This window comes from Physella acuta, unplaced genomic scaffold (assembly GCF_028476545.2).
Source record: "Physella acuta isolate Inbredline_101_S28 unplaced genomic scaffold, ASM2847654v3 ptg000651l, whole genome shotgun sequence".
NCBI lineage: Eukaryota > Metazoa > Mollusca > Gastropoda > Physidae > Physella > Physella acuta.
Genome location: NW_026732170.1, coordinates 71,702 through 84,380, shown reverse-complemented (window position 1 = coordinate 84,380; position 12,679 = coordinate 71,702).

The window sequence follows — 12,679 nt, the reverse complement described above, 5'->3', positions numbered from 1 at the left end:
GGGGGGCACTTGAAATTTTCGGGGAGGGGGGGGGGCGGTAGACTTTCTTCGGTGGGGCGGACACTGCTAAAAGTATATATTTTCTATATAAATTATATAAATTTCATTTCGTTCGGGGTGCGGTAAAAAAATGCCTGGAAGAAACTCTTGGAGGGGGGAGGGTGGAAACAAAACTTTAAAAAATACTAGGGATCGCTCGATCACAGAGCCGTTGTGGGAAAGCTACTTACAGTTCACGGTTGGCTGATTTAATCGACCATGAATTAATCAAGTGCAGCGAACTCAAATGTTCACATCACTAGCTGCTGGACAGATGTTTATTACAAACATGTTCGCCGGGGTGAGGTTGTGCTTCCCCCCCCCCCCACCCCGCGAAGTAAGTCTACTGACCTCCCCCCCTCCCCCCCCCCCCCCCCCCTCTTGCTCCTAACTAAATGGAGTTTAAATACAAAATATGTACTTTTAACAGAGTTTAAATACAAAATATGTACTTTTAACAGTGCCGCCCCCGCCGGGAAATTTTTGTCCCTCCCTCCCCCTCCCCTAAAAAATTTCAAGTTTGCCCCCGGAGAAAAAAGTCTGGAATAAACACTGAAACATGTTTAGTCTAAGCCTATGTAGTATCAACTTCTTTTCGAATGAATGGTTAAAAAATGGAAAATAAATCTAACATAAAAATATTTTTTTTTGAGGAAAACGGTTCTAATACTTTAATTATATTCTCAAATCATGAAATAATCACAAAGGAAAAAATGCACTAAAAAGTAAAATATAAATTTAGTTTGTTTTAACTTACAATGCTTGTACAGTTTCTTAGGGAAAGGGAGCTTAAATTTTCTAAACGCTATAGTCACGGTCTCCTCGAGACCAGGCTACCACAAGAGACCAGAAAACTCATCGGCCTTGAGTCAGTAAAGTTTTGTAAAGACAATTCTTGTGTCAGAAAGTTTTGTAAAGACCGGCTTTGTGTTAGTAAAGTTTTGTAAAGACCGGCTTTGTGTTAGTAAAGTTTTGTAAAGACCGGCTTTGTGTTAGTAAAGTTTTGTAAAGACCGGCTTTGTGTCAGTAAAGTTTTGTAAAGACAGGCCTCGTGTCAGTAAAGTTTTGTAAAGACAGGCTTCGTGTCAGTAAAGTTTTGTTAAGACAATTCTTGAGTCAGTAAAGTTTTGTAAAGACAATTCTTGTGTCAGTAAAGTTTTGTAAAGACCCGCCTAGTGTTAGTAAAGTTTTGTAAAGACCGGCCTCGTGTCAGTAAAGTTTTGTAAAGACAGGCCTTGTGTCAGTAAAGTTTTCTAAAGACAATTCTTGTGTCAGCAAAATTTTGTAAAGGCCCGCCTCGTGTCAGTAAAGTTGTGTAAAGACCGGCTTTGTGTTAGTAAAGTTTTGTAAAGACAGGCCTTGTGTTAGTAAAGTTTTGTAAAGACAGGCTTCGTGTCAGTAAAGTTTTGTAAAGACCGGCTTTGTTTTAGTAAAAATTTGTAAAGACAGGCTTCGTGTTAGTAAAGTTTTGTAAAGACCAGCTTTGTGTTAGTAAAATCTTATAATGGCCGGCCTTCTCTCAGTAAAATCCTCTGATCCCGCCTAATATCCACATTCCATTGTCTTAAACAAATATTTAAAGCTCGATTCCTTTTTGTTTATGTCAACTGATTGTTCAACAATGGACGTTTTCGACGATACATGTCAAAGCATCAACGGATCCAGATCATCTGACTTAGCAAAAAGTCGATCCGTTGCAAATATTTTAAAATAAACCAATTTTAAAAAAAAAACAAGTAACTGGTATATCACAAAATAAAATTTACATATATTTTTTTCATAATAGTTTTTTGGTTTCACTTTTCGCACTTCCCCTAGTACTAGTCTTCCCAGGAATGCGTGCCACCCAGTTTGGAAATCGCAGTTGTTAGGTGAAAAGTTTATCATTTACAATTTACGATGGTAAGACGATTTTAAAATTGCAAAGCCGGCATTCTACCTATGTCTACACCTACTATGTTTACACCTACTATGTTTACACCTACTATGTCTACACCTACCTATCTCTAAAAGATGGGTCTACCTACACCGACGACAGGATTACTAAATCGAAATATTAGCGATAATTCATGTACAAATGGTAATTGAAATAATAACAGTTTATCTTATTATATTCCTAGTCTTTATTTCTATTGAGAGTCTATTATGTGTACATTTAAGCCAGGAGGTCAGGAGCATGGGGATTTTAGGTTCAGGAGCTAAGGATTCAAAGGGTTAAATAGTAAGATACTTTTATATAAGTCAGATTAAAATCCCAACCAAGAAAATTATCATACAATTTTTTTTTAAAGTGGACGTGATAAAATAGAAGGACTGACCACTACAAGATAAAAACTGTTGGGATAAATTTCGAAAATTGGAGTTAACTTACTTATTGTTCTTTACAAGGCAAGCGTATGGTATTTTGATAAACAAAAAAAGACAATTGAAGCAATACAAACGAAAGAAAGTAAGGCGTGAGAATGTAATATTTTAATGTGCAACACATTCCGTTTCAATGTGCTTCATATTTATTTATTTATTTTTCTTCCGAATTCTCGGATTTCATAGGTATTCTTTTTAGTTATCATTTACTTAAAGTCAAATCAGATAATAAAAAAATAGACAACTTCATAAATGGTATTAAAATTTCCTTTACAAGAAAGAGTTGAAATATAGCTCACAATAACCTACCTGTATAAAATAAACGCAGATCTCCTGGGTTTTAACAAAGGTATTTCAGTTGTGTTTACGATGCTGTCTTCTGCTCAACAAACACGTTTGTCTCCCTTGACTGTATGCATATACATTACTTCCCTTGATTCTCGAATGCTTTGGTTTGTAAAAGACTCTCCGAGTTACCGGACGTAGTTCAATATTAAGAAAAGTACGGTGTTCTCATTTCACAAGGACTAGTCCCAACCTCGCATCTATTGTGGCTCTGATTGATAGTTTAGAAGACTTTTAACAATGTGGTGATTTAGTTTGAGAACCTTCGGCACAGGAAAAGAATTGAAGCGAGACTATCACTACAGCTTTAAGTGAACACAGGCGCATTTTTCTAAGCATTACTGGAGATGAATGGACTTGTAAGAAGCCATTGTGTCTAATGTAAATGGCGGTCATTCAAGGACTGCTTCAAGGGATGAGCTCAGCTGTTTTAGAGATACGGTTCGAGAGTAAGTACGACATTGCTATGGCAAACAGAGCAGATTCAAATCTTGTTTTGTAATGGATTATCTAACCTGGTTACTCGATTAGCTCCCCTTGTAGGGTACAGATAGACTAAGGGAGATAATCCCAAATGTTGGACTGTGCTAATATTTCTACTACGGCAGGCTCACGTCCCGTACCTGTTAGTTTATGTGAGCGATGACTGTCCCGTCAGCCTCGTCATTCCCCCCACCCCCCACCCCCACCCTCTTTCACTCCACAGCCCCTGCCGATAAGAAGAAGAAACCGAATTCCAATAATAATCATAATTTTTATTATTGTTAGGATAAAATATTAATGTATTAATACTAATAGTGCCAAATAAATAACGATAAAGTTTTTTTTTAAGCGATAACGACAGCGACAATTGTAATAACAAAAACACCGATACCACAAGCAATAAAGTTACCAAGTGCAGAAACAATTATGTCAACAAAAACGTTAACCGTATTGTAATATTTAGGGTAACAAACATAACAAAAAAAAACATTTATTGATAAACAGAACCACAATAATAATGATAACACAAACAATAAAGAAACTATGTGAAGCAACAATTATGTCAACAACAACATTATTTAAACATATTAAGGGTAACAAAAATAACAATAAGTTATTCATAGATAAATTGAACGGCAGCAAAGGCCGTGGAAAGGGTGGTGATTAATTAATTACAAATGTGCTTTATTTAATAACAATGAAATTATATATTAAAAAGCTGTTTAAACTTTATAATCCATATTGATTGATTTCACACAGAAATCGATACAGATAGAAACATCCGTCGTCATCGAAATATAACCCACGATTGTACTTGACACAATCCTGATTGTTAAAGTAATCGTCTGGTTGGTTTCCTACATCATAAAATAAAATATTTAAAGAATAGGTCATAGACTTGTGTTGGTTACGACTATGTTAGCATCCTCCCCCTGTTACCCTGTCTTAAATTCTAAGTCGATATCATTACTTACACCAAGCAGAGTTTCTTCCAGTCATCTCTTTGCCCCCCCCCCCCCCGGAGAAATTCTACGCCCCCCCCCCCCCCAGATCGAAATGGAAAATGTATAGAAAACATTATTTTACCAGTGTGCGCCCCCCCCCCCCCCCGGAAAATGTTGTCCGCCCTACGGAAATGTCAAGAGTTTCCCCTGAGTAAAAAGTCTGGAAGAAACATTGACTCCAAGCCCTAAACATGACCTCTTATCTAAATCTAACCTTCCTAATACATAATTTCTAACCCTATACAAAACATAGATACCGACGGAAAAATAAAACCGTACAGTGTTGTAAAACTAGCAGGTGCGATGTAAGTGTTAGGTGAGCGGCGGATTAGAGCGGATTGGATTAGCACTAGGATAGGTTCGGATTAGTCCTAGGGATGGCGCGGAATAGTGGCTGGGGAGAGGCGTACTTGTGTTAGGGGAGGGGCAAATATTGCTAGGAGATGGGGGGGGGGACTAGAGCTAAGAGAGGGGTTGAATAGTACTAGGGGAGGCGTGGGCTAGTTCAAGGGGAGGGCTGGACCAGTGCTGGGAGAGGGGCTAATTAGTACTAGGGGAGGCGTGGACTAATTCAAGGGGAGGGCTGGACCAGTGCTGGGAGAGGGGCTAACTAGTACTAGGGGAGGCGTGGACTAGTTCAAGGGGAGGGCTGGACCAGTGCTGGGAGAGGGGCTAATTAGTACTAGGGGAGGCGTGGACTAATTCAAGGGGAGGGCTGGACCAGTGCTGGGAGAGGGGCTAATTAGTACTAGGGGAGGCGTGGACTAATTCAAGGGGAGGGCTGGACCAGTGCTGGGAGAGGGGCTAACTAGTACTAGGGGAGGCGTGGACTAGTTCAAGGGGAGGGCTGGACCAGTGCTGGGAGAGGGGCTAATTAGTACTAGGGGAGGCGTGGACTAATTCAAGGGGAGGGCTGGACCAGTGCTGGGAGAGGAGCTAATTAGTACTAGGGGAGGCGTGGGCTAATTCAAGAGAAGGGCCGGACTAGTGCTACCGGAGGAACTGAAACCACGTACACCTGTCCTATTGCCTTAAGTAGACATCTTGCATCTCTTTAATCATCCAACTTACCTGGTGGAAATATGGAATTTCTCCACGGATCAGTGAGCACGGTTCCATCCTCCCAGACAAAGGTTCCCTCCGTCGCCAAATCGTTAAGGCCGATATAAATGTCCAAGTTGTTTTCTTTAACAATATCTATGAGAATATTCACCTTTTCTTGACTTTTGCTTGTATAAAGTTGTGCTCCCATAGCTTGAAAATAGTAAATTCAACCTTAAAATGGGTTAAAAGGGTGAGTTGTGCGTAGTGAATTATTACTTTATGTTGTGCGGTGGAGCGACATACAGTTTTCCAACTGGAAACTGGGTCGTCTAGTAGATTTTAAATGTAAGATTTATTACTAAAAAATTATAAATCATTATTGAGTGAACAACAGAAGAAATACTCAGTGTGTGATTTGTTTACTAACCTCGACATTCTAAGCGTGCTGTTGTCCAGTTTGCCGTGTAAGTTGACAACCACACACAGACACTAACGCCATCTTTCGTCAAAATATTGAAGCTCGCTGTCGTGTTACAGAAGGAGCCGGTTGTGTACTGGTACAGCTGGTTGGGGGTTGTGGCTGTGGCGTCTGGTACAACCCACGATCCTTGGATAATATTCAAATGTTTAGGTTTTGTTTTTAAATATATTTTGTAGTTTTATTTTAAACATAGAAAAATGTTGGTAGCTTGACTTTTTTCTGTTAATTTTCACTTTACTACAATGGTTAACGGTACTGAGAGCATCGAATGACCACTCAAGTATGATTTACTTGGCCTGTTCAAAATAGATGCATGCCTATAATTTACCTTGTGGGACGGTGTGGCCTAGCGGTAGAAAGCTAAATTGCTAAAGCGAGCGTCACGAGTTCGAATCAGTACCATGTTCTTGTGTCAAACCAGCTATGATGGGTACTGAACTCACGTTAAGGAAAGCGAAGGCGGCTGGACATAGTGCTGACCACATTATCCCTTCTTATGCCGAGGTCCCAGAAACAGGTGAACTCTACTTCATTTGCCCCACAGACCGTCTGGTTCGGAAGAGGAACTTTACTTAACCTTTAGTTACTTCTTTAAGTATCCAGTATCCAGTAATACACTGTTTTAGGGACGGAGTGGTCTAGCGGTAGAGAGCTGGACTGCTAACCCGTTAGTCATGAGTTCGAATCCGGGTTCAAGTCAGGAGACCGTCCATGAGTCCACCCAACTCTGATGGGTACCTAACTCACGTTAGGGAAAGTAAAGGCGGCTGGGCTTAATGCTGACCACACTATCTCTTCATATGCCGAGGTCACAGAAACAAGTGAACTCTACTTCACTTGCCCCATAGACCGTCAGGTTTGAAAGGGAAACATTTTTTTTTACTTTTAATAAACTGTTTTACAAAAATCTCGCTCTTTTACCAACGAGACATGTTTGATTGTGTTCATAATAAGCAAAGCATAAACAAGACCCTAGTCTCCTTGTACACTCAAAAGCACATGTAAGTTTAGTTGTAGGACTTAGCGCTAATTGTGGTTGTAGCATTTTGACGTTTGGTTCTGCCTGTCGGATAAAGCGATGGATGGACACGTCTGTGGAAACTGTAGTAAAACCTGGCAATAAAAATGCATTGTTGAATACTGCTGAAACTACTCAATGTAGAATCGTGAATGTAAACTGTTGTAGCTGACCAACACAGTGAGATAGAAATCGCAAATTTAACGAGGAACCAATAGCAAAGCCAACAGAAAGCTAAATTTCCCCTTCTATCACTTTTTTTTTATTGTTTTATTTTATTTGGTTATTTCCCTTAGAGTTTCAGATAAACTTAATATAAGATTGTTGGCACAGATTGAATATCATCGAGAATACAAACAAGATATAAATCAAATAACCGCCAGGGTGTACCTAACGGGATCCGGACAAAAGGCCGACATGGACAAAAGGCCGACACGGACAAAAGGCCGACATGACAAAAGGCCGACATGACAAAAGGCCTAGTTTGACAAATTGTAGTAAAAGGCATCACTACCAATTGATTTCAGTTTAAAAGAATTTTCGTGACTAGACTACACTGTATTTACTTTGTTACATTTTGTCTTATGCCATGCGTCAACTTACCCCCACCCACCCCCGCCTCGCCTTCAATATATAACATATTTTGTGTTTATACAACAAGTAGGCATACTTGTATTTTGTTTATTAATATCAAATGTAGTGTTTCTTTGTTGGCATAGATTGAAGAGCTCATCGAGAATACAAACAAGATATAAACCAAATAACCGCCAGGGCGTACCTAACGAGATCCGGACAAAAGGCCGACATGGACAAACGGCCGACACGGACAAAAGGCCGACAAGACAAAAGGCCGACTTCCAAAAGGTCGACATCCAAAAGGCCGACAAAACAAAAGGCCGACATGACAAAAGGCCGACTTCCAAAAGGCCGACATCCAAAAGGCCGACAAGACAAAAGGCCGACAAGACAAAAGGCCGACACCCAAAAGGCCGACACCCAAAAGGCCGACAGCCTAAAGGCCGACATCCAAAAGGCCGACAAGACAAAAGGCCGACAAGTTTTATAAAACAACAAACTACAATTACAGACATGTTTAATGTTTATTGAAAACCTGTTACATAATGATAAAGGTATATTACAAAATAGAAAAAATAGGGCCTAGTTTGACAAGTTGTAGTAAAAGCCATCACTACCAATTGATTTCAGTTTAATAAAAGTTCCGTGTCAAGACTGCACTGTATTTACTTTAATACATTTTGTCTTATGCCATGCGTCAACTTACCCCACCCGACTCGCCTTCAAAATATAACATATTTTGTGTTTATACAACAAGTAGGCATACTTCTATTTTGTTAATTAATATCAAATGTAGTTTTTCTTTTTAACAAAAAAAAAAAAAAACTTACCAATTTTGGCACACTTGTATCACAATCAGAATTAATGAATCCAACGAATATAGTATACACTTTTTTTCACTTTCACGCAATTCGCAATGGACGAAACTATAATATAATTCAAAGTTTGTCTGTATTTTAACATGCAGTCCAGTAAAGGCACGTGATCGTTCTACTTCATTCGGTTTCTTTGATTTCTTTGCAAAATATGGTGGTAACACCACTTTTCTGGCTATCCTTTGTACACTCCCGTCCTCTCTAGATGCATGGACCCCATAGTTCACCTTATAATGATCGCATCTAGCATTGTCTCTTGGCGTTCCACCTTGTTGCATGTGGGCGATGATGCGACGGCTTTTGAATTGGTTCTTTGATGATTGCCTCACCTCGTTGACATAGAAGGAGCAATAAAAGACAGTAGTGACCGCATTTCGCAATATTTAGGTGTTGATCCTTTGTGTTTAAGAAACTCCCGAAATCTTCAGTCGCTTGGAGCCGATGGTTCACCTAATAAGGATAGCAACTAGCATCGTCTCCTCTCTTGAACGTTTCACCTTATTTCATGCCTTATTTCGATAGTTGTCAAGATAGCAGCTATGCAGTAACATATATTTTGCGATATTAGTATTTTTTATGTTTGTCGGCCTTATGGCTGTCGGCCTTATGTCTTGTAGGCCTTATGTCCTGTCGGCCTCTTGGCTGTCTGCCTTATGTCTGGCGGCCTTATGTCCTGCCGGCCTTATGTCCTGTCGGCATTTTGGCTGTCTGCCTTATGGCTGTCGGTCTTATGTCCTGTCGGTCTTATGTCCTGTCGGCCTTATGTCCTGTCGGCCAGTAGTATATTAGGTCACTTTTGGGTAGTATGGGTGAGCAGGAGCAGGAGCAGGAGCAGGAGCAAAGGATATATAGGAAAATACTCCCCCAGCCTGGTACAATGACATATAGCAAAATACTCACCCACCAGGCGCAGCCTGCCGCAGCCTGGTACAACGACATATAGTAAAATACTCCCTGGGGGAGCAGGAGGTACACCGACATATAGTAAAATACTCACCCATCTGGGTGAAGTTGGGTGAGCAGGTGGCGCAGCCTGGTACAATGGGATATAGTAAAATACTCACCCACCTGGGTGAGGGTGGGTGAGGGTGGGTGAGCAGCCTGGTACAACGAGATATAGTAAAATACTCACCCACCCTAGGGTGGGTGAGCAGGTGGGGGAGTAGGTCAGTAGGTCACCACCGGTGACCTTGTGACGTAATTAGTAACATTATGACATAATCATTGACCTAGTTACGTAATTTTAATGAGTTTTTTAATTAGTTTTAATGAGTTTTTAAAATTTTAATTAATTTTTTGACCTAGTTACGTAATTTTAATGTATTTTTTAATTAGTTTTAATGAGTTTTTAAATTTTTAATTAATTTTTATTATCGAGTTACGTAATTTAATTACATTGATTGTATTTTTATTTTGTTTAATTTGTTTGTTTACTTGTTGTTTAATTTAATTACTTTGTTTATATTGTGTAATTTTTATTAACGAGTTACGTAATTTGATTATTTGTTTACTTTTTAATTATTTTTATTGACGAGTTACGTAATTTGATTATTTGTTTACTTTTTAATTATTTTTATTTTGTTTATTTTTAATTTTATTTTATTTTATAATTAGTTAAATTATTATTAACTAGTTACGTAATTTGATTTTAATTACTTTGTTTAATTTATTTATTTGATATATTTCTTTTCTTTGTTGTTTAATTTGTTGGTTTGTTTATTTGGTTGTATGTATGTTTTAAATTCTCCCCTACAACGACCGTGTACAAAAAACAGGTTAAATTCTCCGCCACAACGAACGTTACAAACATAGAACATTCATTAAAGAGAACGATTAACAACACCTGTTACTCGCTAATGGCACCCGGCACGTATCGATCCGCAATCCTTTGTTCTTATCAAGCACCGTACAAGGGCCAAGTTCATATCGATCGCACCCACGGGCCATCACACCTAATTAATTTTGTTATGCATCGTGGGTTTTTCCCCACTCGGTTTGATAGGTCATGATGATTTATGTGGGTTCGCGAAGCGATCCCACCGGGGGGTATGGTAATTAAAGCAAAGCCAGCGTTAAGTGTGGTAACAGCTGTACCACTTTAATTGATTTTTTCCCCGCTCGGTTACTAGAGTGAGAAGCCTGAATATATCGCATAACAAACATCAGCGATCGCATCCACTGACCATCACACCTAATTAAATTGGTCACACATCGTAAGTGTAGCGACATCGGTAACTATTCGCTTATAGCGAGGTCAACGAAAACCGATCGATTTGTCAGCTCCGTGAATCCCTTAGGTAACAGCCGGTGCTGTAATTAGTCACGGCTCTCGGCTTTTTTCATTAGATTACAGCTGTCCATGAACTATGTTCACATATCGTACGCCCGGTCATTCTTTGATCAAATTAAAATTTTTTGTTTCCACATGTCCTACGAACCGTCCCTTGCTATGTATGAAAGATTAATGGTTGTAACTATTCGCTTATAGCGAGGCTCAGCGAAAACAAAATATATTTAAGGGTCGGAATTTTCTTTCAACCACCGTTAAGTCAGGTTTGAGACGAAACGAAGTCTCGATAGGTTCGTGTTTTTTAACGGGCGACAGGGCGACTTAGTTCGTTGGTACGTGAGGTATGCGGGGTAGACATGTTTTTTACAAGTCTGGAAAAGTAATTAAGTTTTTTATGACCGTTTCGATTTTCTTTTGATCTGACCACCACACACATACGCGCGCGCGCGCGAAATTCATACTAGGTCGATAAAGGCGGAGAGAACTTATAGGTATTCATTATCATGGTGACAACAAAAGCGATCCTTATTTTATTTACATGAAAGCGTGTTTTCCAAAAAGTGTCGCCATACCGTTGTCATTTTCGCAGCGGGGTTTATTTTAAGTGCACCTCGTGCACGTTTGTTTACATTTTAAAAGACGTGTCCCGTGTCTTCCCCACATGTCTTCCCTAATAGAGAAACGAGAGGAAAGACAACTGTTCTAAAATTAGAACAGCCTTGTTTACAGCCACGAGTAGCGTCCCTTGTGAAAAAACTCGCGTCAGAATCCTTAACTAAACATTCAATTTCTTTAACAAGTTAAAAAATAATTTAGGAAGACAAGGGTTAACAACATTAGACGCCACCGTTTTTGTTTCCTGTGACGACAAGGCACAATACACTTTTGTATTTTATGTCTCAAGTAGAGGGGTGGGATATTTTTTCTTTGTAAGAGTCTTGTAAACAATAGGTAGAGGAAGCGATTACCAAACAACAAACGCGTAAAGACTAACAACGACAGTAACGTTAATTCACACACCACTATTTTTCCTGTAGACGACCTACCCATGATACGTTATACATGTGACATATGTGAGCATGCATTCACCTGCAAACATGGTTTGAAACGACATCACGATACGGCACACAGACGACGAAGACATACATGTAGAGAATGTTTGCAAGAATTTACAAGAAAATATAATTTAACGAACCACTATAAAATAACACACACCATCAAAACATTACCAGACGACACATCAGCGACCGACACGAATATCCCATAGGATGACTTCTCACAGACATCTCCTTACACCCAACACAGAAACTCACTTTCTTACTTTTATATTAAAAGACAAGTAGACACAATGTGACATCTCCCCTAGACTGTAGACCGATGGGGTTGTTTTTATTCAATAAAAATTTATTATATATGGTCTTTTGTGATTTTTTAATGTGTTATTGTTTTTGTTACTTGTCCCTGAAAGTTATGTAACTCGGTATCCTGTATAAGAGGTATGACTGGAATCAAAATCACGGGAGAGAACGTGACGTACATCGCGATATTTGAAAACAGGGCGATGTTTAACCTCAACCAAAAAAGACAATGAACCTAGAAGGAAGACGAATATATATCTTAGTCTTGCAGCAGATTACCTTCCCATGTTCGCTTTAGTATTACAGTTTTCATCAAACTTCTTTTTGACTTGAACTTCGTTAATTTTTAAGAAAGTTTACTTATACATAATACATTACGTCTAATGACAATTTTTTATTTTTACCACTCAATGTATTTTCTTTTTCTATATCTTACATTGTCATCTTAATTTTTGATCACCTTAGTAAAAATTTGCTTAAGATTATAAACTTCAAGTTTAAAAAACAACAACGTTATAGTACGTCGTGTCAAATGACACACCGTTTAAAATGTCTACATTTAAAGTTCACCAAAATAATGACGTAAAATCTAAATATGATATGACGTTAGCATACATATCATTCAACCTAATCACTCTAAAGTACAAATCAATAATTTTTATTGATTAAGGGGCTGGGTGAGTTATTTTTATTCGGGTGTCCAGGGAAGGTTTGGAGTTGGTTGGGACAGATTTTATACACGAGTCGGTGACGTTTTCACCGAGGCAGGGTTCGAATCTAGACCATGCATGTTTTGGAATTG